This window comes from Lithobates pipiens, unplaced genomic scaffold, assembly GCF_037356315.1.
Source record: "Lithobates pipiens isolate NorthernLeopardFrog02 unplaced genomic scaffold, aLitPip1_a1.2 Scaffold_10, whole genome shotgun sequence".
NCBI classification, from domain to species: domain Eukaryota; kingdom Metazoa; phylum Chordata; class Amphibia; order Anura; family Ranidae; genus Lithobates; species Lithobates pipiens.
The window spans coordinates 101,482,266-101,507,940 of NW_027507686.1; the positions used below are offsets into that span (position 1 = coordinate 101,482,266).

Genomic DNA, 25,675 nt, shown 5'->3' on the forward strand with positions numbered 1-25,675 from the left:
CACATAACACTTGCAACACATTTTTTAACAGCGGCAAAATGTGAGAAAAGCAGTGGGACGGTTTACTTGATTGAGAAGTGGTTGCAGTAGCAAAGCATAGCAATACAGTTTTATTACATTAATAACACATAATGCAACTATTTTACATTCATTTTACATTCACATCATGCATACATCCTAATGTAAGCTGTCTATCACTATTAATGTTCATGGTTACTGATACATTATGCCGATGACCAGTGGAAACGGAAAACAGTCAGTGTAAGACGTCTTCGTGCGTAACATAATTAATGGAACGATTTACACGTTGGAATTTTCAAGCTACGTCAATTTACTCTTAAATACCCTTTAGCTGCTTAGCTCACACTTTGCTGTATGAACCAATGTCCATCTCACATCTCTAATGCAATTTGTCATTTTGCCATGTCATACTTTGCCAGTTATTATACTTTCTCATCCGATAGAAACCTAGGCGTTGCTGATATTTCATGATTACAGCAATCATCTCATCTAATTGCCATTCCGACATTTTGCCTTGGTATTACTTTGTAACACTTTATTGAACAATGTAAAGGTAAGCTAGATATTTTGTGTATTTCCACTTAAATTCGACCTGTATATACTGTCTCAATATTATCCTTTCTAATTTTGCTAAATTAGATTATAGTTTGCTATGTCTAAATCCAGCTACTAAATCCACCTACTCACCTTTATTACGTATACTGCTAATTTTAGGATAATACAAAACCATCTTATTGCTTCTTTACACGCTGCACATATTAAGAGTAATGCAATGCTACCGTGAACAGTTTAATTGCTCGTCTCACATTTAGCTGGTATCTCTCTGCTATAGGAAACTGAATTTGTACTAGAACGATCACTCATCTAATATCAGTCCACTCAGTGCTACCGGGATAACTTTTACATTTAGAGTAATGAAATGATTTCTCAGTCATTTTGGAGCTACTGCAACTAACGCTTTTCCGATCTCATTTCGACTGCAATACTTAATCTCTGCTATTGCAGAATATTTAGCTGCTGACACGTAATTAACTTGATTGATAAAACCTACACACGTTGTATCTGTTATTTCGTGTATTTCCACTTAAACCCGTTATAGTTATTTTGCTATATTTATTACTAGTATAAACAGATTACTATCTCTAAATCCTGGTAAACCAGCTCACACTAAACCATCTAATTTCTACCTTACACGCAGCACATATTAACATATTAACATTTAGCCGGTATAGTGAAATAGTAAACGAAATGTGTAGATCACTCATCTAATATCGTCTTTTCAGTGCTACCGGAACAACTTTTAAATTTAGAGTAATGCAACGATTTCTCAGTTTTATGAAGCTACTGCAACTAACGCTTTGGATCTCTTTCCTGATAAATTACGCTCTGCAATATTAAGCCATGTAAATTGTCCTATTGGTCTGCTAACAATGCTATATATAATAATACAAATCTTTTAAAAGCAATATCGTCTCACTGCAATACTTACACTCTGCATAATATATATGAATAATGCGAATAATGCTAATAATAAAGTCGTCTAAAACTCGGCTATAAGTAGAGAATAAAACTATCTTACATCAAAATAAACCATGTACTGCCAAACCAATAACGGCCAATTACTTAACGTCTATCAGTCAATGACTTAACAAAATAAACTTTAGCACTCTTTTGCTCTATTTTGAATAGTTGTAGTTCTCCACATTAACTGTCACATTGATATCACCACTGACCACACACCACTTTTTAACAGCACCAAAATATGAAAAAAGCATTTTACATGTTTCAGAAGTAGTTGCATTAGCAAAAAATAAAGTCCTGTTTTCTTTACACGCCACTCAATATAGACTAGCCTCTCTGTCTTCTGTATACAGGTGCCCGTAATCTATATACACTAGCCTGCCTTCTTTTTACAATAGTCTCGGTGTCCCAGCCTCTCTGCATACACTAGCCTCACTGAATTCCCCAGAATGTCTTCTGTATACACAAGCCTATCTGTAAAAAAAAAAATAGCCGGTCTTCTGCATACTCTAGCCTCTCTGTGTAACACAGTCTCTCTCTGGATTCCCTAGCCTCCATCTCTGCATACCCAGGACCTTCCTCTGTATAATCTAGCCTATCTGTATACACTAGCCTGTCTTTTGTATAAATTAGCTTCTCTGCAGCCGGTCTTCTGTATACACGAGCCTCACTGTCTACTCTTGGTTGTCTTTTGTATACACTAGCATCTCTTTATACATTAGCTCTCTGTATACCCAAGCCTCTCTGTATACACTAGTCCACCGGTATACACTAGCAAGTCTGCATACACTAGCCTCTCTTTGTAACTCAACTTCTCTCTCTGTATACCTTAGCCTCCATCTCTGCATACCCAGGACGTTCTTCTCTATAATCTAGCCTATGTGTATACACTAGCCGGTCTTCTGTAGACATTAGCCTCCCTGTATAAACTAGCTGGTCTACTGTATACACTAGTCCGTCTGTATACACTAGCAAGCTTGTATACACTAGCCTCTCTGTGTAACCCAGCCTCCATCTCTGCATACCCAGGACGTTCTTCTCTATAATCTAGCCTATTTGTATACACTAGCCTGTCTTTTGTACACATTAGCCTCTCTGTATAAACTAGCCGGTCCTCTGTATACACTAGTCCATCTGTATACACTAGCAAGTATGCGTACTCTAGCCTCTCTCTCTGTATACCTTAGCCTCCATCTCTGCATACCCAGGACGTTCTTCTGTATAATCTAGCCTATCTGTATAATCTAGCCTATCTGTATACACTAGCCTGTCACACATTGTACACATTTGCCTCTCTGTATAAACTAACTGGTCTTCTGTATACACTAGTCCGTCTGTATACACTAGCAATTCTGTGTAACCAAGCCTCTCTCTCTGCATACCCTAGCCTCCATCTCTTGCATAAACCAGGACCTTCTTCTGTATAATCTAGCCTATCTGTATACACTAGCCTGTCTTTTGTACAGATTAGCCTCTCTGTGTAAACTAGCCGGTCTACTGTATACACTAGTCCATCTGTATACACTAGCAAGTCTGCATACTCCTGCCTCTCTGTGTAACCCAGCCTCGCTCTCTCTCTCTGTATACCCTAGCCTCCATCTCTGCATACCCAGGACGTTCTTCTGTATAATCTAGCCTATCTGTATAAACTAGCCTGTCTTTTGTACACATTAACCTCTCTGTATAAACTAGCCGGTCCTCTGTATACACTAGTCCGTCTGTATACATTAGCAAGTCTGTGTAACCAAGCCTCTCTCTCTGCATACCCTAGCCTCCATCTCTTGCATAACCAGGACCTTCCTATGTATAATCTAGCCTATCTGTTTACACTAGCCTGTCTTTTGTACACATTAGCCTCTCTGTATAAACTAGCCGGTCTAATACAGTAGACACTAGTCCATCTGTATACACTAGCAAGTCTGCATACTCCTTCCTCTCTGTGTAACACAGTCTCTCTCTCGGTATACCCTAGCCTCCATCTCTGCATACCCAGGACGTTCTTCTGAATAATCTAGCCTGTGTTTTGTACACTTTAGCCTCTCTGTATAAACTAGCCGGTCTTCTGCATACACGAGTCTCTCTTTATACCCTTGGATGTCTTTTGTATACACTAGCTGCTCTTTATACATTAGCTCTCTGTATACCCAAGCCTCTCTATACACTAGTCCGTCTGTATACACTAGCAAGTCTGCATACACCAGCCTCTCTGTGTAACCCAGCCTCTCTCTCTGCATACCCAAGATGTTCTTCTCTATAATCTAGCCTATTTTATACACTAGCCTGTCTTTTGCACACATTAGCCTCCCTATATAAACTAGCCGGTCTTCTGTATACACTAGCAAGTATGCATACTCTAGCCTCTCTCTCTGTATACCCTAGCCTCCATCTCTGCATACCCAGGACGTTCTTCTGTATAATCTAGCTTATCTGTATACACTAGTGTATACAGACAGACTAGTGTATACAGAGGACCGACTAATGTGTACAAAAGACAGGCTAATGTATACAGATAGGCTAGATTATACAGAAGAACATCCTGGGTATGCAGAGCGCTCAGCTTCAAGGTATGGCCAATGTGAGTAATATGAGGGACACTCCTCACCCCCGCCCCCACCTACCAGATCTGAGTTTCATCCCCTTGCCCTCTCTGCCCCGGTCATCTGGTGGCAGTTTTATGCACTCCCTGGCCCCCACCCATTCATAATCCTTACCGACCTTTCTTTCCGCTGCTCACAGGAACACACTGGATGACTTGTCTAATTAACCAACTTGTACAAGACACCGCTATCCTCCTGTCTGACAGCGGTCCCCCTTGGAGGCTTTACCCCTCACTGTTTGGGTGGTCCCTGCCTCTCCCTGGATGCTCCACATATACCACAACGACATTGTCAGAGGGGCACCACTTGACAGGACACAGGGCTTTCATTCCGGTGGCATCTCCCATTGGAGGAAGGGATGATGGCCCCAACCCCTTGGCAGCAGGTTCTTTCATGTACAGACCAGGGCGGCTCATCTTCCCTTCTGGAGTCTTGACCTTAGATGGGGGATTTGCACTTTGGGGGGTCTGAGTGATACCTAATGCGCTGTACTAGAAGGGCTTGACATTCCTGCATATGTGTCCCCTCCCCCTGGATGCGCCCCTTGTCCCCCCCTCTGGCTCCCACCTACTCTTTGCCGACATTGCCTTCTGCAGCTTTCGGGGACCCTGGATGACTTATTTATTGAGCCTATTGGTACGAGACACTGCTTCCCTCCAGGGTGACTCTGGACCCCCCTGGAGGATTTACCCCTTACTGTTTGGGCGGTCCCAGCCTCCCTCTGGATGCTCTACACAGCCCCCGATGGCGATGCAGGAGAGACACTAATTGGCGGGCCCCAGGACTGCTGCTCGGGTGAAGTCTCCCATTGGATGGAGGGATGGTGTCCCCAGCCCCTTGCCTGCCGGATTTTCCATGCACCGACCAGGGCTGCTCCTCTTTCATCTTGATGTGGTGACCATGGAGGGGAGGAGTTGAAATTTATGGGGTCCGGGTGTTTGCTGGTGGGAGTGCGCTAAAGGACTTGACATTTCTGCATGTCTGTCCCCTCTCCCCTGTTTCCCCCCTCCCTTCCCCCCCTTCCCACCCTTCCCTTCCCTCCTTTCCCTCCCCCTTTCCCCCTTCCACTCCCCCTTTCCCCCCTTCCCTGCCCCTTTCCCCCCGAGGCGTGGACGGGGGAGAGGGGGGTAAGGAGAGGACAATCTGCCAAAGGGAGAAATGCATTTGTTCGGGGACTGCATGTACTTTAGGGGTATGGGACGGGGGGTGGTGGATCCCATTCTGTGATGCCTTTTCTGTTGTGACGGGCTCCCTCATGCATGCCTATGTTTAGGGCGAGCCGAGGAGACCCCTCAGTGCTGACAGTTATATGCTCTACCTCTGTTTTGGTTATACTATTGTTTTTTGTTTCTTTGATGTTACTGATTGTCTTTTATTTGCATACCGGTATCAGACGTGACATTTACCACTGCCGGGACTGGGGGGACTAGGATTCGGGGGCTCCCTCTCTGACCTGTCTACCCAATATCCCAAGTAGGACAGCGCTTTAAACCCAGTGTACATCTGGTAAGCGCTATAGCATAATTGTGCTGTTTTAGTATACCCTTCCTGTACTGTTGAGTGCGGACAACCCTTAATTTCCCTCTCCCCCTGGGGTTGAGGTGCCCGGCCTCTTTTTCCCTTTACCTTTCCTTCCATTTGCCCTTCCTTTCTCCCCCTTAGTTCCCGCCATGCATTACCTACCCAAAACCTACCTTGGTTCAACTTTCTTTGCTTTTCTCTGATGTCCCCCTCCCCCTCCCCGAGGAGCGATGGCAGACTCAGTCAAGGTCACCTCTCTAAACGTTAAGGGACTGAACTCCCCTGAAAAACGGTGGATCCTCCTGTGAGAACTGAACACATCCTGTACTGATGTGGCCTTTATACAAGAAACACATTTTAAAAATACCAGCCTCCCCTTTCTATGGTCGAGATCCTTCCCTAAGGTCTACCACTCTACTAACCCCTCCTCTCCATTCTGATCTCTAGCAGGCTCCCCTGGGTTCTCCAGGATTCTCTAGTGGACCCTGGGGGCCAATATCTTTTTCTTAGGGGCCACATTGGAGAGCGCCTTTTTACATTTGCCACTGTGTACGCTCCCAATGATCACCAAGACACGTTCCTCAGAACTACCCTGCACAGATTATGTGACTTTCGGGAGGGCCAATTGATATTAGGTGGGGACTTTAATGTCCCCTTTCACCATCGGTTGACACTTCTGCCTCTTGCTCCTCGCTCCCTACCCCTCACCTAGGTCTCTATTCTGGCACCTTAATGAGAGCCTCCTCCAAATACCGGAAGTTTTAGCAGATGTGACCAGGGAATTGGACCTTTATTTCCAAGAAAACTAAAGCAGGACTGTGACCCGGGGATAATTTGGGAGGCTCACAAGTCAGTACTCCGCAGGGTACTTATCAGGCACGGGGCGCGCATCAAACGAACACGGAAGGAACAGCTTGCTAATCTGTTTCGTGAACTTGCCTCTGTGGAAGCGAAACATAAACATACCCCCTTATGGACCTTAGAGATTGAATTGGGGACACTCCATACCCATATTGCTGTCCTACTCCATTATAAAGCGAAAGCGGCACTCCAGTTTTGTCGTAAACTGATGTAGGAGTCAGAGGACAAATGCAGAAAAATCTTAGCCAGGTCGGTAAAGGAGTTGAAATCTGGCTCTTACATACCACAGTTGATAGATGAGAATGGCCAGAGGGCCTCTACCCCAACCCAAATAGTCGAAGTCTTTGAAAAATGTTTCTCTGATCTCTACAACCTGCCCGATTCAGGGTCTGGACAGGACAATGTAGACAGATATGTAACCGGTTCTGTTCTACCAACCCTCTCATCGGAATCACGGGAGTACTTGGAGGACCCGATCACACTGGAAGAAGTCCAGACGGCCGTGGGACCTCCGAAGGTGGGTAAGGGTCCGGGCCCTGACGGATATACCGCACAATACTTTAAGACCTTCCTCCCTATTCTCGGCCCGCGCTTGGTGAATTTATTTAATACAGATTACCCACACTTAACCTGTCTGTCCAACTGGGAAAAGGACCTTAATTGCTAATTTTCCCCAGCACAGAGACAACGCATTATCACTTTGGCTCTCAAAATGTTGCTGTGCACGAAGATACAGGAGACGAATTTTAAACTTCTCACCAGGTGGTATTTGACACCATCAAAGCTGCAGAAATGTTTCTCCTTTTCCTCGAACATATGCTGGAGGTGTGGAGAAGAAGAGGGCACGTTGCTGCACATTTTTTGTTCCTGCCTCAGCTTGGTGGACTTCTGGACAGAGATCCGATGCATTACACAAAAATTCACAGACTTCTCCATCCAGGAAGAGGCTGCATTCTTTCTCTTGCACCATTCACAGATTCCCATTAAGAAGTACAAAAAAATCTATTTTACGGCATGTGATAAATGCGGCGAAATCCTGCATCCCTCTCTATTGGAAAAAATGTTCCCCCCCTTTCATTACTCACTGGCTTAGGAAAATAGAGGACATTAAAAAAAATGGAGGACTTGTTCCTCACATCACAAGGTATACAAGAATTTTTTAAACAAATCTGAGACATCTGGAATACCTTTATATTCTCGCTGGAAGGATGTCGCCTGCTATCGCCTTAGTGCTCTGAGCTTTCCTTGACTGGCCCCTTGGACAGTGGCTGCCATCGTGTCTCGTCCCCTCTTCTCCTTTTCTGATCTTTCAACCCTTCTCTTTTCTGCCTTCCTCCCCTATCTCTCACCCCCTCCACCCCCTCTCTCTTTTGGAAAGAGTGGAAAATTGGGAATGACGGCCCCACACCCCCCTCTGGATGGATTATGCCGGAGGGACCTGGGGGTTTGTGTGACCCTGGATCTTAGTACAGTACTTTATCCGTGCCTCGAATCATTGTGATTGATGGAAGGCAGACTCACAGTTGCGAATATACCTGTATCAAGTATTGTTCAGCTGCTTTTTGCTCTGTATTTCTCTGTTGCATTATGTACTCGGGGGACCGTCTTCCCCTATTTGGAGAAAAAATTATATTTGAAAAAAAAAAGAAGCCTACGACACCTGGTATTCCCAGGCGGTTTCCCATCCAGGCATTAACCAGGCCCGACCCTGCTTAGCCTCCAAGATCAGACGAGATGGAACAGATTCAGGGTGATGTGGCCATAGCTGATATCTTCAGGCACTCTCAACTCTCTTGACAAACACCAAGATGGTCACCTTGGAAACAAGCGGAAAAAAATAGGTCAACGGCCACAACATAAAAAGAAGCCTACGGCATCTGGAAATCCCAGGTGGTCTCCCATCCAGGTACTAAACTGGTCCCAACCCTGCTTAGCCTCTGAGATCAGATGAGATTGGGCTCTTTTAGGGTGGTGTGGCCGTAGGAGATTTCTTCAGGCACTCTCAACCTTGACTAACGCCAATATGGTCACCTTGGGAAACAAACAAAAAAATCAAGTCAACGCCAACAACATGAGAAGAAGTCTACAGCACCTAGTATTCCCAGGTGGTCTCCCATCCAGGTATTAACAAGGCCCGACCCTGTTTAGTCTCTGAGATCAGACGAGATCTGGTGCTTTCAGGGTTATGTGGCCATAGGCGAGCTCTTCAAGCACTCTCAACCCTCTTGACAAACACCAAGATGGTCACCTTGGTAAACAAACAAAAAAAAAAAAAAGTCAACGCCAACAACATAAAAATAAGCCTTCAGCACCTAGTATTCCCAGGTGGTCTCCAATCCAGGTACTAGCAAGGCCCGACCCTGTTTAGCCTCTGAGATCAGAGGAGATCGGGCGCTTTCAGGCTTATGTGCCCATAGGCAATCTCTTTGGGCACTCTCAACCCTCTTGACAAATGCCAAGATAGTCACCTTGGGAAACAAGCGAAAAAAAAACAGGTCAATGTCAACAACATAAAAAGAAGACTACGGCACCTGGTATTCCAAAGCCATCTCCCATCCAGGGACTAACTAGGCCCAACCCTTCTTAGCCTCAGAGATGAGAAGAGATAGGGCTCTTTCAGGGTGATGCTGCTGTAAGCGAACTCTTTGGGCACTCTCAACCCTCTTGACAAATGCCAAGATGGTCACCTTGGGAAACAAGCGAAAAAAAAAAAAAAACGAATCAAGGCCAACAACATAAAAAGAAGCCTACAATAACTGGTATTCCCAGGTGGTCTCCCATCCAGGTACTAACCAGGCCTGACTCTTCTTAGCCTCCAAGATCAGACGAGATTGGGTGCTTTCAGAGTGCTCGGACTCTTTCCCCATCACTAATGGGACGAGGCAGGGGTGCCCTCTGTCTCCCCTAATTTTTATTCTGACACTGGAACCACTTATGTGTCACGTTCGGAAAGACCCGAATATTACTGGCATATCCAAACCCTCGGCACACCACAAAATTGCGGCGTACACTGACGATCTAATTTTTTTCGTCTCCAATCCACACATTTCGCTTCCCAATATACTCGCGGCTCTCCGGCGATACGGCAGCCTATCAAACTATAAAATCAATTGCACCATCGGCTGTATTGAATATATCGGTCCCGGATGGTGAGGCCAAGAGGCTATGCTCCGCTTTTCCATTCTACTGAGCTGAAAAATCTATACGTTACCTGGGCGTTGACATCGCAGCGGATTTGGTGCAATTGTACCCGCTTAATTTTCTCCCTCTCCTGAATAGACTGAAATCTGATTTGGGAAACTGGCATGATTTAACACTGACCTGGTTCAGGCGCTGTAATGCATTCAAAATGACAGCCCTCCCGCGGATCTTATACTTGTTCCAGACATTACCGATCCGGTTACCCCCAATCTTTTTCAGACATCTGCAGGTGCTGCTCCGGGACTTTATTTGGGCTCGCAAACCGCCCAGAGCCCGTTTGCAATTGCTTGCCAGACCAAAGGACAAGGGGGGTCTGGGTCTCCCAGATCTGAGACAATACAACAGAGCGACTCTGCTAGCGAGAGTCGTTGATTGGAATTGTAATGGCCCACACAAGCAGTGGGTGGAGATGGAGATTGAGGATGGATCCATTCCCCTATTGACCTCCCCGTGGCTCCTGTCCTCCTTACCAAAAGACCTCAGAGATCACCCCGTAGTGGGAGCTACGTTGGCTGTTGTGCGGAGGTTGTTCCGCTGCACACACATTGCTCCCCTGCCGTCACCAATGACTCCGGTTATAGGTAATCCAGACTTCCCACCGGGATTTACCAACAAGAAACTGCGACAGTTGACAGTGGTGGGGAAACAGCGTCTGGGAGAGGTGTGGTCCTCGGGAGGGCTCCCGACCACGCAAACTGTCGCCGAGCTTTCTGACCCTCCGCTTGACTTGTTTAATGCTTATCAACTTCGTCACTTTCTTCTGGCCATGCAAAGGGCCCCCTACACTCCTAGAGACCTGACGCCCTATGAATCCATCTGTCACAAAAAGGAACCTGTGCAACACACCCTCTCCCTCCTGTACAACCTATTAAGTAGTCAGGAGGAGGAGTCGACCCCACCATTTATCCACAAATGGGAGATTGCATTTGGCATCACATTTACCCCACAACAGATAGGGAAGATCCTGACATTAGTACATAAAGCTTCCATCGCAAACCAATATCAAGAATCAGGATACAAGATAGTCTCACGCTGGTATAGAGTCCCATACCTTCTGAATAAAATGAATAGATCGATTCCGGATGTTTGTTGGAGGTGCAATTCAGATACGGGGACCATGGGACACATTTTCTGGGCATGCCCGGCCTTGAGGAACTTTTGGGTGGAGGTGACCGGGACGATAAAAACTCTCAGAAATGTAGATATCGCAGACAACCCAGCAGCGTGCCTTCTACACTTGACCGAACAGCCTGTTCGAAAATACAAAAAAACCCTCACGATGCAACTCCTGAACGCCGCCCGGGCCTGCATTCCCACACTGTGGAGGCAGCCTCAGCCCCCATCCAAGGTGCTGTGGTATTCCAAAGTCAATCATATTCTCCGGATGGAAGAATTGACCGCCACCCTTCACAACACTGAAGAGGCATTTAGTGTTACATGGAGGCCCTGGAGGTATTTTACTGGTACTTGAGACTACATTTGGGAGGTGAGCAGCGCCCCTGTCCCAGAAAACGACTGAACATCTAACGCTTACCTACGTAGGCCAAGTCTGCCCTGGGTGGCATTCCCCCCTTCCCTTTTTGTCTTTATTTTTCTTTGTACAAACTACATTCTCCAAACCACAGAAGGACAGAATACTCTTTTTTGCCCATAAGTCGTCACTCTGCAGTAAATATCAGGAGATCTCATATAAGCTGATCACACGCTGGTATCGTACACCGGTGGTGTTGGCCAAAATATTCCCCGGTCAATCTGACCGCTGCTGTCGCTGTGGGCAACAGGCTGGCACCATTCTCCACATTTTCTGGGAATGCCCTAAATTACAAACATTCGGGCAGCCTGTCCTGAGACTCATCCACAAGTTCACAGACATTTCCTTAGCCAATGATCCCGCAGCAGTTCATCTCAATCTAACTCCTATGTCGAGAAAGCGTTATCATAAGTCCTTACTTAAACATCTCCTCAAGGCAGCTAGGGCCTGCATCCCAAGTCAGTGGAAAGAGCAATCTGCTCCAATGGTGACCCAGTGGTTCGCAAGGGTAAATGATATTGAACGAATGGAAGACCTGACTGCCACAATGAGGGATAAAACGGAGGAGCATGGGAACAGATGGTTCTACTGGACCCAGTTTCGCTTTTCGGAAGAATACCTCCGCGAGACATAGTAAGCTCATGGTGATCGTTGGAGATCGCTGTTCCAAACGTTGGACAGCTGATGAGCTGGTGAGCCGAGGGCATCTCTTGCTCCCTGGGAGGGGACCCCATCCTATCCACTCTACCCACGACACCCCCTTACCCCTTCTTTTCCTTTTCTGCCATTTCCTTCCCCAATCTTCTCTTTCCCCTTCTCCCTCCTTTCAGTTCTACTATTTCCCTTCTTAACTCAAAAAAGGGAAAAGAAAATGGTATGTTCCGACCCCATTTGACTACTACACAATACTCTTCCTCTATCTATGGATATCTAAACTCTTCGAAGGTAGCAGGGCTAGTATCAATAATATTTTAAGTGGTAGAGGATCCCAACGAGATGGAGCTTTAATCTCATCTTGATATGACCGCAAAGCTGTACACGTGCTATTCTCCTCTGACTTCTTACCATTGGCTCTGATATCCATGCAATATGATCGTTTGTTTGTAACTATTTGTATCACACATTCTGTGAAGTTGCCTTTGCATTGCATGTCGCATACTACTAAATAAAAAAAAAAAAAAAAGCCTATGGCACCTGGTATTCCCAGGCGGTCTCCCATCCAGGTACTAACCAGGCCCGACACTGTTTAGCATCCGAGATCAGACGAGATTGGGCGCTTTCAGGGTGATGGGGCCGTAGGTGATCTCTTCGGGCACTCTCAACCCTCTTGACAAACGCCAAGATGGTCACCTTGGGAAACAAGTGAAAAAAAAAACAGGTCAAGGCCAACAACATAAAAAGAAGCCTACAGCACCTAGTATTCCCAGGTGGTCTCCAATCCAGGTACTAGTAAGGCCCAACCCTGTTTAGCTTCTGAGATCAGAGGAGATCAGGCGCTTTCAGGGTAATGTGCCCATAGGCAATCTCTTTGGGCATTCTCAACCCTCTTGACAAATGCCAAGATAGTCACCTTGAGATACAAGCGAAAAAAAACAGGTCAATGTCAACAACATAAAAAGAAGAATACGGCACCTGGTATTCCAACGCCATCTCCCATCCAGGTACTAACTAGGCCCAACCCTTCTTAGCCTCAGAGAAGAGATAGGGCTCTTTCAGGGTGATGCTGCTGTAAGCGATCTCTTTGGGCACTCTCATCCCTCTTGACAAATGCCAAGATGGTCACCTTGGGAAACAAGCGAAAAAAAAAAACGAATCAACGCCAACAACATAAAAATAAGCCTACAATAACTGGTATTCCCAGGTGGTCTCCCATCCAGGTACTAACCAGGCCCGACTCTTCTTAGCCTCCAAGATCAGACGAGATTGGGTGCTTTCAGAGTGATGTGGCCATAGGCAATCTGTTCAGGCACTCTCAACCCTCTTGACAAACACTAAGATAGTCACTTTGGGAAACAAGCGGAAAAAAAACAGGTCAACGCCAACAACATAAAAAGAAGTCTACGACACCTGGTATTCCCAGGCGGTCTCCCCTCCAGGTACTAACAAGGCCTGACTCTTCTTAGCTTCCAACATCAAACGTGATCGGGTGCTTTCAGGGTGATGTGCCTGTAGGCAATCTCTTCAGGCACTTTCAACCCTCTTGACAAACGCCAAGATGGTCACCTTGGGAAACAAGCAAAAAAAATAAAAATAAGTCGGAAGCTTGAGACAATACGGCCCGAGTCCTCAATTTAATCCATGCGGCGCATGTACAGGGAAGGCCCTTGCTTATGTTGTCAACGGACGTGGAGAAGGCCTTTGACAGGGTGGCCTGGCACTTTATGCAGGCCACCCTGGAACATATAGGTCCAATATATATAGAAAGGCCAGTATGGTGGCCTGAAATTATGGGAGGAGCCCGGTGGAATATATAACCAGCCGTCCGCCCGTCTTCCTCGTCGGTTCCGGTGCGCGATACCCGCCCACCCATCCCCTTTATCAGGGCATTTCTCTAAGCATACTCCTCAAGTGAGTACTCATTTCACCCATTTCATATTCATTTCATTTTAAGGTATGCCCCCTTATTTTGGCATACCGTACGTTAGACCAGGGCACACTTTCAGGTCCATTTCAAGTAAGCGAGTTTATGTTAACCTTGTTTGTCATCCTTATCCGTATCGGTCTGAGGGCTCTGGACCATAAATATATATATATATCCAATGCAACAGGTACTTGCTCTAGCAGTATGGTCCCCATGGGAATCAAGCCTGTGGGTGCAAGAAATAGGGCTTCTCTCAGAAGCCCTTTCGGGGCTTGCCTGGTAAAGGCCTGGTCAGACAGGCCCGGAGGGAATCTAGGATATCCAATAATTGGGGTCATAGGAGAAGGGAGGTTAGTCAGGTGGGAAAGGTGAAAAAAACTATCCATCTCGGCCAGCGAGGGGCCAATTAACGGGTGAGTAGTCACACAGGGCTCCAATGGCCTCCCCGCCCAAGGCAGACCAGCCAGTGGAACCCGCGCCATCTCCTGCTCTAGCTTGACCCATAGCTTCAGTTCCCCATGCCGGTGTCTTATCACATATGGTCCCCCATCGGATAGTGTCCGCTGTGTACTGCGCATGCGCAGTACACAGCAACACAGATTCCGAAAATTGCGAGCATGAACGGCGCCTGCGCACTGAGTACAGGTTCTATCCCCACTATCCAAGTGGACATAGAGTAAGAATATAAAAGAGCCGAGCGCAGCGAGGCCAAGCCCGAAGCGTGGCGAGCGAAGCTCGCCTGCGAGGGGCCCTCTAATATTCACAACCCTATGTCCGCTTGGATGGTGGGGCTACCACCTCCACTCACCGCGCAGGAGCCGTTCAGCTTCGGAGTACACAGCGGACACTATATCATGGCCGGACAGTATATGGCAGAACACCGGCACCAGTCAACCACCGGTGTCATGTGCGTCGCTGTGTAATATAGAGCAGGGTCCGGGAAGCCAATACCTCCCCGCAATTTCGGTCGCAATAGCATTGCCCTACCAATATGCATATGTTTTCCGCGCCAGAGGAACTTGATAAAGATTGAGCGAACCGCATGAAAGAAAGTCTGGGGTATTTTGATAGGTAAGGCTTGTAGTAGATACAGAAGTCGTGGCAACGCGTTCATCTTCAACACATTACAGCATCCGAACCATGACAGAGCTAGTGGGTCCCATCTTTTAAGGTCCGCTGTAAGCCCATAGGCTTCCTTTTATGTTGTTGGCTTTGTCTGTTTTTTTTGCTTGTTTCTCAAGGCGACCATCTTGGCGTTTGTCAAGAGGGTTAGGCGTGTCTTGAAGAGAACGCTTACGGCCACATCAACCTGAAAGCACCCAATCTCGTCTGATTTCAGAGGCTAAGCAGCGTCAGGCCTGGTTAGTACCTGGATGGGAGACTGCCTGGGAAGACCAGGTGCCATAGAAGGATCTGGTCTGGTTAGTGTCTTGATTGGGAGATCGCCTGGGAATACTGGATGCCGTAGGCTTCTTTTTATGTTGTTGGCTTTGACCTGTTTTTTTTAGCTTGTTTCCCAAGGTGACCATCTTGGCCTTTGTCAAGAGGCTTCAGAGTGCCCAAAGAGAGTGCCTACAGCCAAATCACCCTGAAAGAGCCTAATCTCATCTGATCTCGGAGGCTAAGCAGCGATGGGCCTGGTTAGTACCTGGATGGGAGAAAGCTTGGGAATACCAGGTGCCGTAGGCTTCTCATTATGTTGTCGCGTTGACCTGTTTTTTTTCCCTTGTTTCCCAAGGTGACCATCTTGGCATGTGTCAAGAGGGTTGAGAGTGCACAAAGAAATTGCCTACGGGCACAACACCCTGAAAGCGCCCAATCTCGTTTGGTCTCAGAAGCTAAGCAGGGTTGGGCCTGGTTTGTACCTGGATGGGAGACCGCCTGGGTTTTCCAGATGCCGCAGGCTTCTTTTTATGTTGTTGGTGTTGACCTGTTTTTTTCGCTTGTTTCCCAAAGGGATCATCTTGGCATTTGTCAAGAGGGTTGAGAGTGCCTAAAGAGATCGCTTACAGCCACATCACCCTGAACGCACCCTATCTCTTCTGATCTCAGAGGCTAAGAAGGGTTGGGCCTAGTTAGTACTTGAATGGGAGACGGCCTTGGAATACCAGGTGCCGTATTCTTCTTTTTATGTTGTTGGCGTTGACCTGTTTTTTTTCGCTTGTTTCCCAGGGTGACTATCTTGGCATTTTTCAAGAGGGATGAGAGTGCCCAAAGAGATTGCCTATGGGCACATCCCCCAGAAAGCGCCCAATCTCCGCTGATCTCAGAGGCTAGAAAGGGTCACGCCTTGTTAATACCTGGATGGGAGACCGCCTGGAAATACTAGGTGCGGTAGGCTTCTTTTTATGTTGTTGGTGTTGACTTGTTTTTTTTGTTTGTTTCCTAAGGTGACCATCTTGGCATTTGTCAAGAGGGTTGAGCGTGCCTGAAAAAATCTACTATGGCTGCATCACCCTGAAAGAGCCAAATCTCATTTGATCTCAGAGGCTAAGCAGGGTTGGGACCTGGTTAGTACCGGGATGGGAGACCGCCTGGGATTTCTCGATGCCATAGGCTTTTTTTTTAAGTTGTTGGCATTGACTTATTTTTTTTTTTTTGTTTTATTCTTTTATTAAGTATAAGTAGAACAACATAAATATAACAGTCAACCATACAGCATGACCCAGGGTCACAATTACATGGTAACAAAAAATAGGCAGCCAAATAACTCTGGGTTCTCAGAGGGGAGTCCTAGAGTTTCATGCAGAAAAGAGAGAAACCCCACCTCCGACATGTAGTACAGTATAACTAATGCAGCTCCGTTCGGACAAATGTAATCATGGAGAACAACTGGGACCACAGCGAGCCAGCTTATCATGACCTATGTGAACCAGAGTAAAATATGAGCCGGTCGTGTCCAGAACCCTGGGGTTCTTCTGGGTCCCAAAGGCTAGTAAGGAGACAAGGCATAGTGAAAAGGGAGGACGGGGGAAGAAGAGAGTGCAAAGACGGAGAGAGAAGAGGGGGGGGATGGCGGCGGGGAAAAAAAGAAAAATAAAGACAAAAAGGGAAGGGGGGAATGCCACCCAGGGCAGACTTGGCCTACGTAGGTAAGCGTTAGATGTTCAGTCGTTTTCTGGGACAGGGGCGCTGCTCACCTCCCAAATGTAGTCTCAAGTACCAGAAAAATACCTCCAGGGCCTCCATGTAACACTAAATGCCTCTTCAGTGTTGTGAAGGGTGGCGGTCAATTCTTCCATCCGGAGAATATGATTGACTTTGGAATACCACAGCACCTTGGATGGGGGCTGAGGCTGCCTCCACAGTGTGGGAATGCAGGCCCGGGCGGCGTTCAGGAGTTGCATCGTGAGGGTTTTTTTGTATTTTCGAACAGGCTGTTCGGTCAAGTGTAGAAGGCACGCTGCTGGGTTGTCTGCGATATCTACATTTCTGAGAGTTTTTATCGTCCCGGTCACCTCCACCCAAAAGTTCCTCAAGGCCGGGCATGCCCAGAAAATGTGTCCCATGGTCCCCGTATCTGAATTGCACCTCCAACAAACATCCGGAATCGATCTATTCATTTTATTCAGAAGGTATGGGACTCTATACCAGCGTGAGACTATCTTGTATCCTGATTCTTGATATTGGTTTGCGATGGAAGCTTTATGTACTAATGTCAGGATCTTCCCTATCTGTTGTGGGGTAAATGTGATGCCAAATGCAATCTCCCATTTGTGGATAAATGGTGGGGTCGACTCCTCCTCCTGACTACTTAATAGGTTGTACAGGAGGGAGAGGGTGTGTTGCACAGGTTCCTTTTTGTGACAGATGGATTCATAGGGCGTCAGGTCTCTAGGAGTGTAGGGGGCCCTTTGTATGGCCAGAAGAAAGTGACGAAGTTGATAAGCATTAAACAAGTCAAGCGGAGGGTCAGAAAGCTCGGCGACAGTTTGCGTGGTCGGGAGCCCTCCCGAGGACCACACCTCTCCCAGACGCTGTTTCCCCACCACTGTCAACTGTCGCAGTTTCTTGTTGGTAAATCCCGGTGGGAAGTCTGGATTACCTATAACCGGAGTCATTGGTGACGGCAGGGGAGCAATGTGTGTGCAGCGGAACAACCTCCGCACAACAGCCAACGTAGCTCCCACTACGGGGTGATCTCTGAGGTCTTTTGGTAAGGAGGACAGGAGCCACGGGGAGGTCAATAGGGGAATGGATCCATCCTCAATCTCCATCTCCACCCACTGCTTGTGTGGGCCATTACAATTCCAATCAACGACTCTCGCTAGCAGAGTCGCTCTGTTGTATTGTCTCAGATCTGGGTCTTTGGTCTGGCAAGCAATTGCAAACGGGCTCTGGACGGTTTGCGAGCCCAAATAAAGTCCCGGAGCAGCACCTGCAGATGTCTGAAAAAGATTGGGGGTAACCGGATCGGTAATGTCTGGAACAAGTATAAGATCCGCGGGAGGGCCGTCATTTTGAATGCATTACAGCGCCCGAACCAGGTCAGTGTTAAATCATGCCAGTTTCCCAAATCAGATTTCAGTCTATTCAGGAGAGGGAGAAAATTAAGCGGGTACAATTGCACCAAATCCGCTGCGATGTCAACGCCCAGGTAACGTATAGATTTTTCAGCTCAGTAGAATGGAAAAGCGGAGCATAGCCTCTTGGCCTCACCATCCGGGACCGATATATTCAATACAGCCGATGGTGCAATTGATTTTATAGTTTGATAGGCTGCCGTATCGCCGGAGAGCCGCGAGTATATTGGGAAGCGAAATGTGTGGATTGGAGACGAAAAAAATTAGATCGTCAGTGTACGCCGCAATTTTGTGGTGTGCCGAGGGTTTGGATATGCCAGTAATATTCGGGTCTTTCCGAACGTGACACATAAGTGGTTCCAGTGTCAGAATAAAAATTAGGGGAGACAGAGGGCACCCCTGCCTCGTCCCATTAGTGATGGGGAAAGAGTCCGAGCACTCTGAAAGCACCCAATCTCGTCTGATCTTGGAGGCTAAGAAGAGTCAGGCCTGGTTAGTACCTGGATGGGAGACCACCTGGGAATACCAGTTATTGTAGGCTTCTTTTTATGTTGTTGGCCTTGATTCGTTTTTTTTTTTTTTTCGCTTGTTTCCCAAGGTGACCATCTTGGCATTTGTCAAGAGGGTTGAGAGTGCCCAAAGAGTTCGCTTACAGCAGCATCACCCTGAAAGAGCCCTATCTCTTCTCATCTCTGAGGCTAAGAAGGGTTGGGCCTAGTTAGTCCCTGGATGGGAGATGGCTTTGGAATACCAGGTGCCGTAGTCTTCTTTTTATGTTGTTGACATTGACCTGTTTTTTTTTCGCTTGTTTCCCAAGGTGACTATCTTGGCATTTGTCAAGAGGGTTGAGAGTGCCCAAAGAGATTGCCTATGGGCACATAAGCCTGAAAGCGCCCGATCTCCTCTGATCTCAGAGGCTAAACAGGGTCGGGCCTTGCTAGTACCTGGATTGGAGACCACCTGGGAATACTAGGTGCTGAAGGCTTATTTTTATGTTGTTGGCGTTGACTTTTTTTTTTTTTTGTTTGTTTACCAAGGTGACCATCTTGGTGTTTGTCAAGAGGGTTGAGAGTGCTTGAAGAGCTCGCCTATGGCCACATAACCCTGAAAGCACCAGATCTCGTCTGATCTCAGAGACTAAACAGGGTCGGGCCTTGTTAATACCTGGATGGGAGACCACCTGGGAATACTAGGTGCTGTAGACTTCTTCTCATGTTGTTGGCGTTGACTTGATTTTTTTGTTTGTTTCCCAAGGTGACCATATTGGCGTTAGTCAAGGTTGAGAGTGCCTGAAGAAATCTCCTACGGCCACACCACCCTAAAAGAGCCCAATCTCATCTGATCTCAGAGGCTAAGCAGGGTTGGGACCAGTTTAGTACCTGGATGGGAGACCACCTGGGATTTCCAGATGCCGTAGGCTTCTTTTTATGTTGTGGCCGTTGACCTATTTTTTTCCGCTTGTTTCCAAGGTGACCATCTTGGTGTTTGTCAAGAGAGTTGAGAGTGCCTGAAGATATCAGCTACGGCCACATCACCCTGAATCTGTTCCATCTCGTCTGATCTTGGAGGCTAAGCAGGGTCGGGCCTGGTTAATGCCTGGATGGGAAACCGCCTGGAAATACCAGGTGTCGTAGGCTTCTTTTTTTTTTCAAATATAATTTTTTCTCCAAATAGGGGAAGACGGTCCCCCGAGTACATAATGCAACAGAGAAATACAGAGCAAAAAGCAGCTGAACAATACTTGATACAGGTATATTCGCAACTGTGAGTCTGCCTTCCATCAATCACAATGATTCGAGGCACGGATAAAGTACTGTACCAAGATCCAGGGTCACACAAACCCCCAGGTCCCTCCGGCATAATCCATCCAGAGGGGGGTGTGGGGCCGTCATTCCCAATTTTCCACTCTTTCCAAAAGAGAGAGGGGGTGGAGGGGGTGAGAGATAGGGGAGGAAGGCAGAAAAGAGAAGGGTTGAAAGATCAGAAAAGGAGAAGAGGGGACGAGACACGATGGCAGCCACTGTCCAAGGGGCCAGTCAAGGAAAGCTCAGAGCACTAAGGCGATAGCAGGCGACATCCTTCCAGCGAGAATATAAAGGTATTCCAGATGTCTCAGATTTGTTTAAAAAATTCTTGTATACCTTGTGATGTGAGGAACAAGTCCTCCATTTTTTTTAATGTCCTCTATTTTCCTAAGCCAGTGAGTAATGAAAGGGGGGAACATTTTTTCCAATAGAGAGGGATGCAGGATTTCGCCGCATTTATCACATGCCGTAAAATAGATTTTTTTGTACTTCTTAATGGGAATCTGTGAATGGTGCAAGAGAAAGAATGCAGCCTCTTCCTGGATGGAGAAGTCTGTGAATTTTTGTGTAATGCATCGGATCTCTGTCCAGAAGTCCACCAAGCTGAGGCAGGAACAAAAAATGTGCAGCAACGTGCCCTCTTCTTCTCCACACCTCCAGCATATGTTCGAGGAAAAGGAGAAACATTTCTGCAGCTTTGATGGTGTCAAATACCACCTGGTGAGAAGTTTAAAATTCGTCTCCTGTATCTTCGTGCACAGCAACATTTTGAGAGCCAAAGTGATAATGCGTTGTCTCTGTGCTGGGGAAAATTAGCAATTAAGGTCCTTTTCCCAGTTGGACAGACAGGTTAAGTGTGGGTAATCTGTATTAAATAAATTCACCAAGCGCGGGCCGAGAATAGGGAGGAAGGTCTTAAAGTATTGTGCGGTATATCCGTCAGGGCCCGGACCCTTACCCACCTTCGGAGGTCCCACGGCCGTCTGGACTTCTTCCAGTGTGATCGGGTCCTCCAAGTACTCCCGTGATTCCGATGAGAGGGTTGGTAGAACAGAACCGGTTACATATCTGTCTACATTGTCCTGTCCAGACCCTGAATCGGGCAGGTTGTAGAGATCAGAGAAACATTTTTCAAAGACTTCGACTATTTGGGTTGGGGTAGAGGCCCTCTGGCCATTCTCATCTATCAACTGTGGTATGTAAGAGCCAGATTTCAACTCCTTTACCGACCTGGCTAAGATTTTTCTGCATTTGTCCTCTGACTCCTACGTCAGTTTACGACAAAACTGGAGTGCCGCTTTCGCTTTATAATGGAGTAGGACAGCAATATGGGTATGGAGTGTCCCCAATTCAATCTCTAAGGTCCATAAGGGGGTATGTTTATGTTTCGCTTCCACAGAGGCAAGTTCACGAAACAGATTAGCAAGCTGTTCCTTCCGTGTTCGTTTGATGCGCGCCCCGTGCCTGATAAGTACCCTGCGGAGTACTGACTTGTGAGCCTCCCAAATTATCCCCGGGTCACAGTCCTGCTTTAGTTTTCTTGGAAATAAAGGTCCAATTCCCTGGTCACATCTGCTAAAACTTCCGGTATTTGGAGGAGGCTCTCATTAAGGTGCCAGAATAGAGACCTAGGTGAGGGGTAGGGAGCGAGGAGCAAGAGGCAGAAGTGTCAACCGATGGTGAAAGGGGACATTAAAGTCCCCACCTAATATCAATTGGCCCTCCCGAAAGTCACATAATCTGTGCAGGGTAGTTCTGAGGAACGTGTCTTGGTGATCATTGGGAGCGTACACAGTGGCAAATGTAAAAAGGCGCTCTCCAATGTGGCCCCTAAGAAAAAGATATTGGCCCCCAGGGTCCACTAGAGAATCCTGGAGAACCCAGGGGAGCCTGCTAGAGATCAGAATGGAGAGGAGGGGTTAGTAGAGTGGTAGACCTTAGGGAAGGATCTCGACCATAGAAAGGGGAGGCTAGTATTTTTAAAATGTGTTTCTTGTATAAAGGCCACATCAGTACAGGATGTGTTCAGTTCTCACAGGAGGATCCACCGTTTTTCAGGGGAGTTCAGTCCCTTAACGTTTAGAGAGGTGACCTTGACTGAGTCTGCCATCGCTCCTCGGGGAGGGGGAGGGGGACATCAGAGAAAAGCAAAGAAAGTTGAACCAAGGTAGGTTTTGGGTAGGTAATGCATGGCGGGAACTAAGGGGGAGAAAGGAAGGGCAAATGGAAGGAAAGGTAAAGGGAAAAAGAGGCCGGGCACCTCAACCCCAGGGGGAGAGGGAAATTAAGGGTTGTCCGCACTCAACAGTACAGGAAGGGTATACTAAAACAGCACAATTATGCTATAGCGCTTACCAGATGTACACTGGGTTTAAAGCGCTGTCCTACTTGGGATATTGGGTAGACAGGTCAGAGAGGGAGCCCCCGAATCCTAGTCCCCCCAGTCCCGGCAGTGGTAAATGTCACGTCTGATACCGGTATGCAAATAAAAGACAATCAGTAACATCAAAGAAACAAAAAACAATAGTATAACCAAAACAGAGGTAGAGCATATAACTGTCAGCACTGAGGGGTCTCCTCGGCTCGCCCTAAACATAGGCATGCATGAGGGAGCCCGTCACAACAGAAAAGGCATCACAGAATGGGATCCACCACCCCCCGTCCCATACCCCTAAAGTACATGCAGTCCCCGAACAAATGCATTTCTCCCTTTGGCAGATTGTCCTCTCCTTACCCCCCTCTCCCCCGTCCACGCCTCAGGGGGAAAGGGGCAGGGAAGGGGGGAAAGGGGGAGTGGAAGGGGGAAAGGGTGAGGGAAAGGAGGGAAGGGAAGGGTGGGAAGGGGGGAAAGGGAGGGGGGAAACAGGGGAGAGGGGACAAACATGCAGAAATGTCAAGTCCTTTAGCGCACTCCCACCAGCAAACACCCGGACCCCATAAATTTCAACTCCTCCCCTCCATGGTCACCACATCAAGATGAAAGAGGAGCAGCCCTGGTCGGTGCATGGAAAATCCGGCAGGCAAGGGGCTGGGGACACCATCCCTCCATCCAATGGGAGACTTCACCCGAGCAGCAGTCCTGGGGCCCGCCAATTAGTGTCTCTCCTGCATCGCCATCGGGGGCTGTGTAGAGCATCCAGAGGGAGGCTGGGACCGCCCAAACAGTAAGGGGTAAATCCTCCAGGGGGGTCCAGAGTCACCCTGGAGGGAAGCAGTGTCTCGTACCAATAGGCTCAATAAATAAGTCATCCAGGGTCCCCGAAAGCTGCAGAAGGCAATGTCGGCAAAGAGTAGGTGGGAGCCAGAGGGGGGGACAAGGGGCGCATCCAGGGGGAGGGGACACATATGCAGGAATGTCAAGCCCTTCTAGTACAGCGCATTAGGTATCACTCAGACCCCCCAAAGTGAAAATCCCCCATCTAAGTTCAAGACTCCAGAAGGGAAGATGAGCCGCCCTGGTCTGTACATGAAAGAACCTGCTGCCAAGGGGTTGGGGCCATCATCCCTTCCTCCAATGGGAGATGCCACCGGAATGAAAGCCCTGTGTCCTGTCAAGTGGTGCCCCTCTGACAATGTCGTTGTGGTATATGTGGAGCATCCAGGGAGAGGCAGGGACCACCCAAACAGTGAGGGGTAAAGCCTCCAAGGGGGACCGGTGTCAGACAGGAGGATAGCGGTGTCTTGTACAAGTTGGTTAATTAGACAAGTCATCCAGTGTGTTCCTGTGAGCAGCGGAAAGAAAGGTCGGTAAGGATTATGAATGGGTGGGGGCCAGGGAGTGCATAAAACTGCCACCAGATGACCGGGGCAGAGAGGGCAAGGGGATGAAACTCAGATCTGGTAGGTGGGGGCGGGGGTGAGGAGTGTCCCTCATATTACTCACATTGGCCATACCTTGAAGCTGAGCGCTCTGCATACCCAGGATGTTCTTCTGTATAATCTAGCCTATCTGTATACATTAGCCTGTCTTTTGTACACATTAGTCGGTCCTCTGTATACACTAGTCTGTCTGTATACACTAGTGTATACAGATAAGCTAGATTATACAGAAGAACGTCCTGGGTATGCAGAGATGGAGGCTAGAGTATACAGAGAGAGAGGCTAGAGTATGCATACTTGCTAGTGTATACAGACGGACTAGTGTATACAGAAGACCGGCTAGTTTATATAGGGAGGCTAATGTGTGCAAAAGACAGGCTAGTGTATAAAATAGGCTAGATTATAGAGAAGAACATCTTGGGTATGCAGAGAGAGAGGCTGGGTTACACAGAGAGGCTGGTGTATGCAGACTTGCTAGTGTATACAGACGGACTAGTGTATAGAGAGGCTTGGGTATACAGAGAGCTAATGTATAAAGAGCAGCTAGTGTATACAAAAGACATCCAAGGGTATACAGAGAGACTCGTGTATGCAGAAGACCGGCTAGTTTATACAGAGAGGCTAAAGTGTACAAAACACAGGCTAGATTATTCAGAAGAACGTCCTGGGTATGCAGAGATGGAGGCTAGGGTATACCGAGAGAGAGACTGTGTTACACAGAGAGGAAGGAGTATGCAGACTTGCTAGTGTATACAGATGGACTAGTGTCTACTGTATTAGACCGGCTAGTTTATACAGAGAGGCTAATGTGTACAAAAGACAGGCTAGTGTAAACAGATAGGCTAGATTATACATAGGAAGGTCCTGGTTATGCAAGAGATGGAGGCTAGGGTATGCAGAGAGAGAGGCTTGGTTACACAGACTTGCTAATGTATACAGACGGACTAGTGTATACAGAGGACCGGCTAGTTTATACAGAGAGGTTAATGTGTACAAAAGAAAGGCTAGTTTATACAGATAGGCTAGATTATACAGAAGAACGTCCTGGGTATGCAGAGATGGAGGCTAGGGTATACAGAGAGAGAGAGAGCGAGGCTGGGTTACACAGAGAGGCAGGAGTATGCAGACTTGCTAGTGTATACAGATGGACTAGTGTATACAGTAGACCGGCTAGTTTACACAGAGAGGCTAATCTGTACAAAAGACAGGCTAGTGTATACAGATAGGCTAGATTATACAGAAGAAGGTCCTGGTTTATGCAAGAGATGGAGGCTAGGGTATGCAGAGAGAGAGGCTTGGTTACACAGAATTGCTAGTGTATACAGACGGACTAGTGTATACAGAAGACCAGTTAGTTTATACAGAGAGGCAAATGTGTACAATGTGTGACAGGCTAGTGTATACAGATAGGCTAGATTATACAGATAGGCTAGATTATACAGAAGAACGTCCTGGGTATGCAGAGATGGAGGCTAAGGTATACAGAGAGAGAGGCTAGAGTACGCATACTTGCTAGTGTATACAGATGGACTAGTGTATACAGAGGACCGGCTAGTTTATACAGAGAGGCTAATGTGTACAAAAGACAGGCTAGTGTATACAAATAGGCTAGATTATAGAGAAGAACGTCCTGGGTATGCAGAGATGGAGGCTGGGTTACACAGAGAGGCTAGTGTATGCAAGCTTGCTAGTGT

General features: G+C 47.3%; 8 pseudogenes; 3 read left to right on the forward strand and 5 right to left on the reverse strand.

Annotated features, from left to right (window-relative positions):
• Nucleotides 1-8,386: 8,386 nt before the first annotated feature.
• Nucleotides 8,387-8,506, reverse strand: LOC143949934 (5S ribosomal RNA; annotated as a pseudogene).
• A 95-nt stretch (nucleotides 8,507-8,601) lies between these two features.
• On the reverse strand, nucleotides 8,602-8,720 carry LOC143944501 (5S ribosomal RNA; annotated as a pseudogene).
• Nucleotides 8,721-12,435: 3,715 nt separating this feature from the next.
• Nucleotides 12,436-12,554, reverse strand: LOC143954210 (5S ribosomal RNA; annotated as a pseudogene).
• A 101-nt stretch (nucleotides 12,555-12,655) lies between these two features.
• Nucleotides 12,656-12,774, reverse strand: LOC143954662 (5S ribosomal RNA; annotated as a pseudogene).
• A 315-nt stretch (nucleotides 12,775-13,089) lies between these two features.
• On the reverse strand, nucleotides 13,090-13,208 carry LOC143943551 (5S ribosomal RNA; annotated as a pseudogene).
• Nucleotides 13,209-15,404: 2,196 nt separating this feature from the next.
• Nucleotides 15,405-15,523, forward strand: LOC143951726 (5S ribosomal RNA; annotated as a pseudogene).
• Nucleotides 15,524-19,443: 3,920 nt separating this feature from the next.
• LOC143944512 (5S ribosomal RNA) lies at nucleotides 19,444-19,562 on the forward strand (annotated as a pseudogene).
• Nucleotides 19,563-19,657: 95 nt separating this feature from the next.
• On the forward strand, nucleotides 19,658-19,777 carry LOC143949946 (5S ribosomal RNA; annotated as a pseudogene).
• The last annotated feature ends 5,898 nt before the right edge of the window (nucleotides 19,778-25,675 follow it).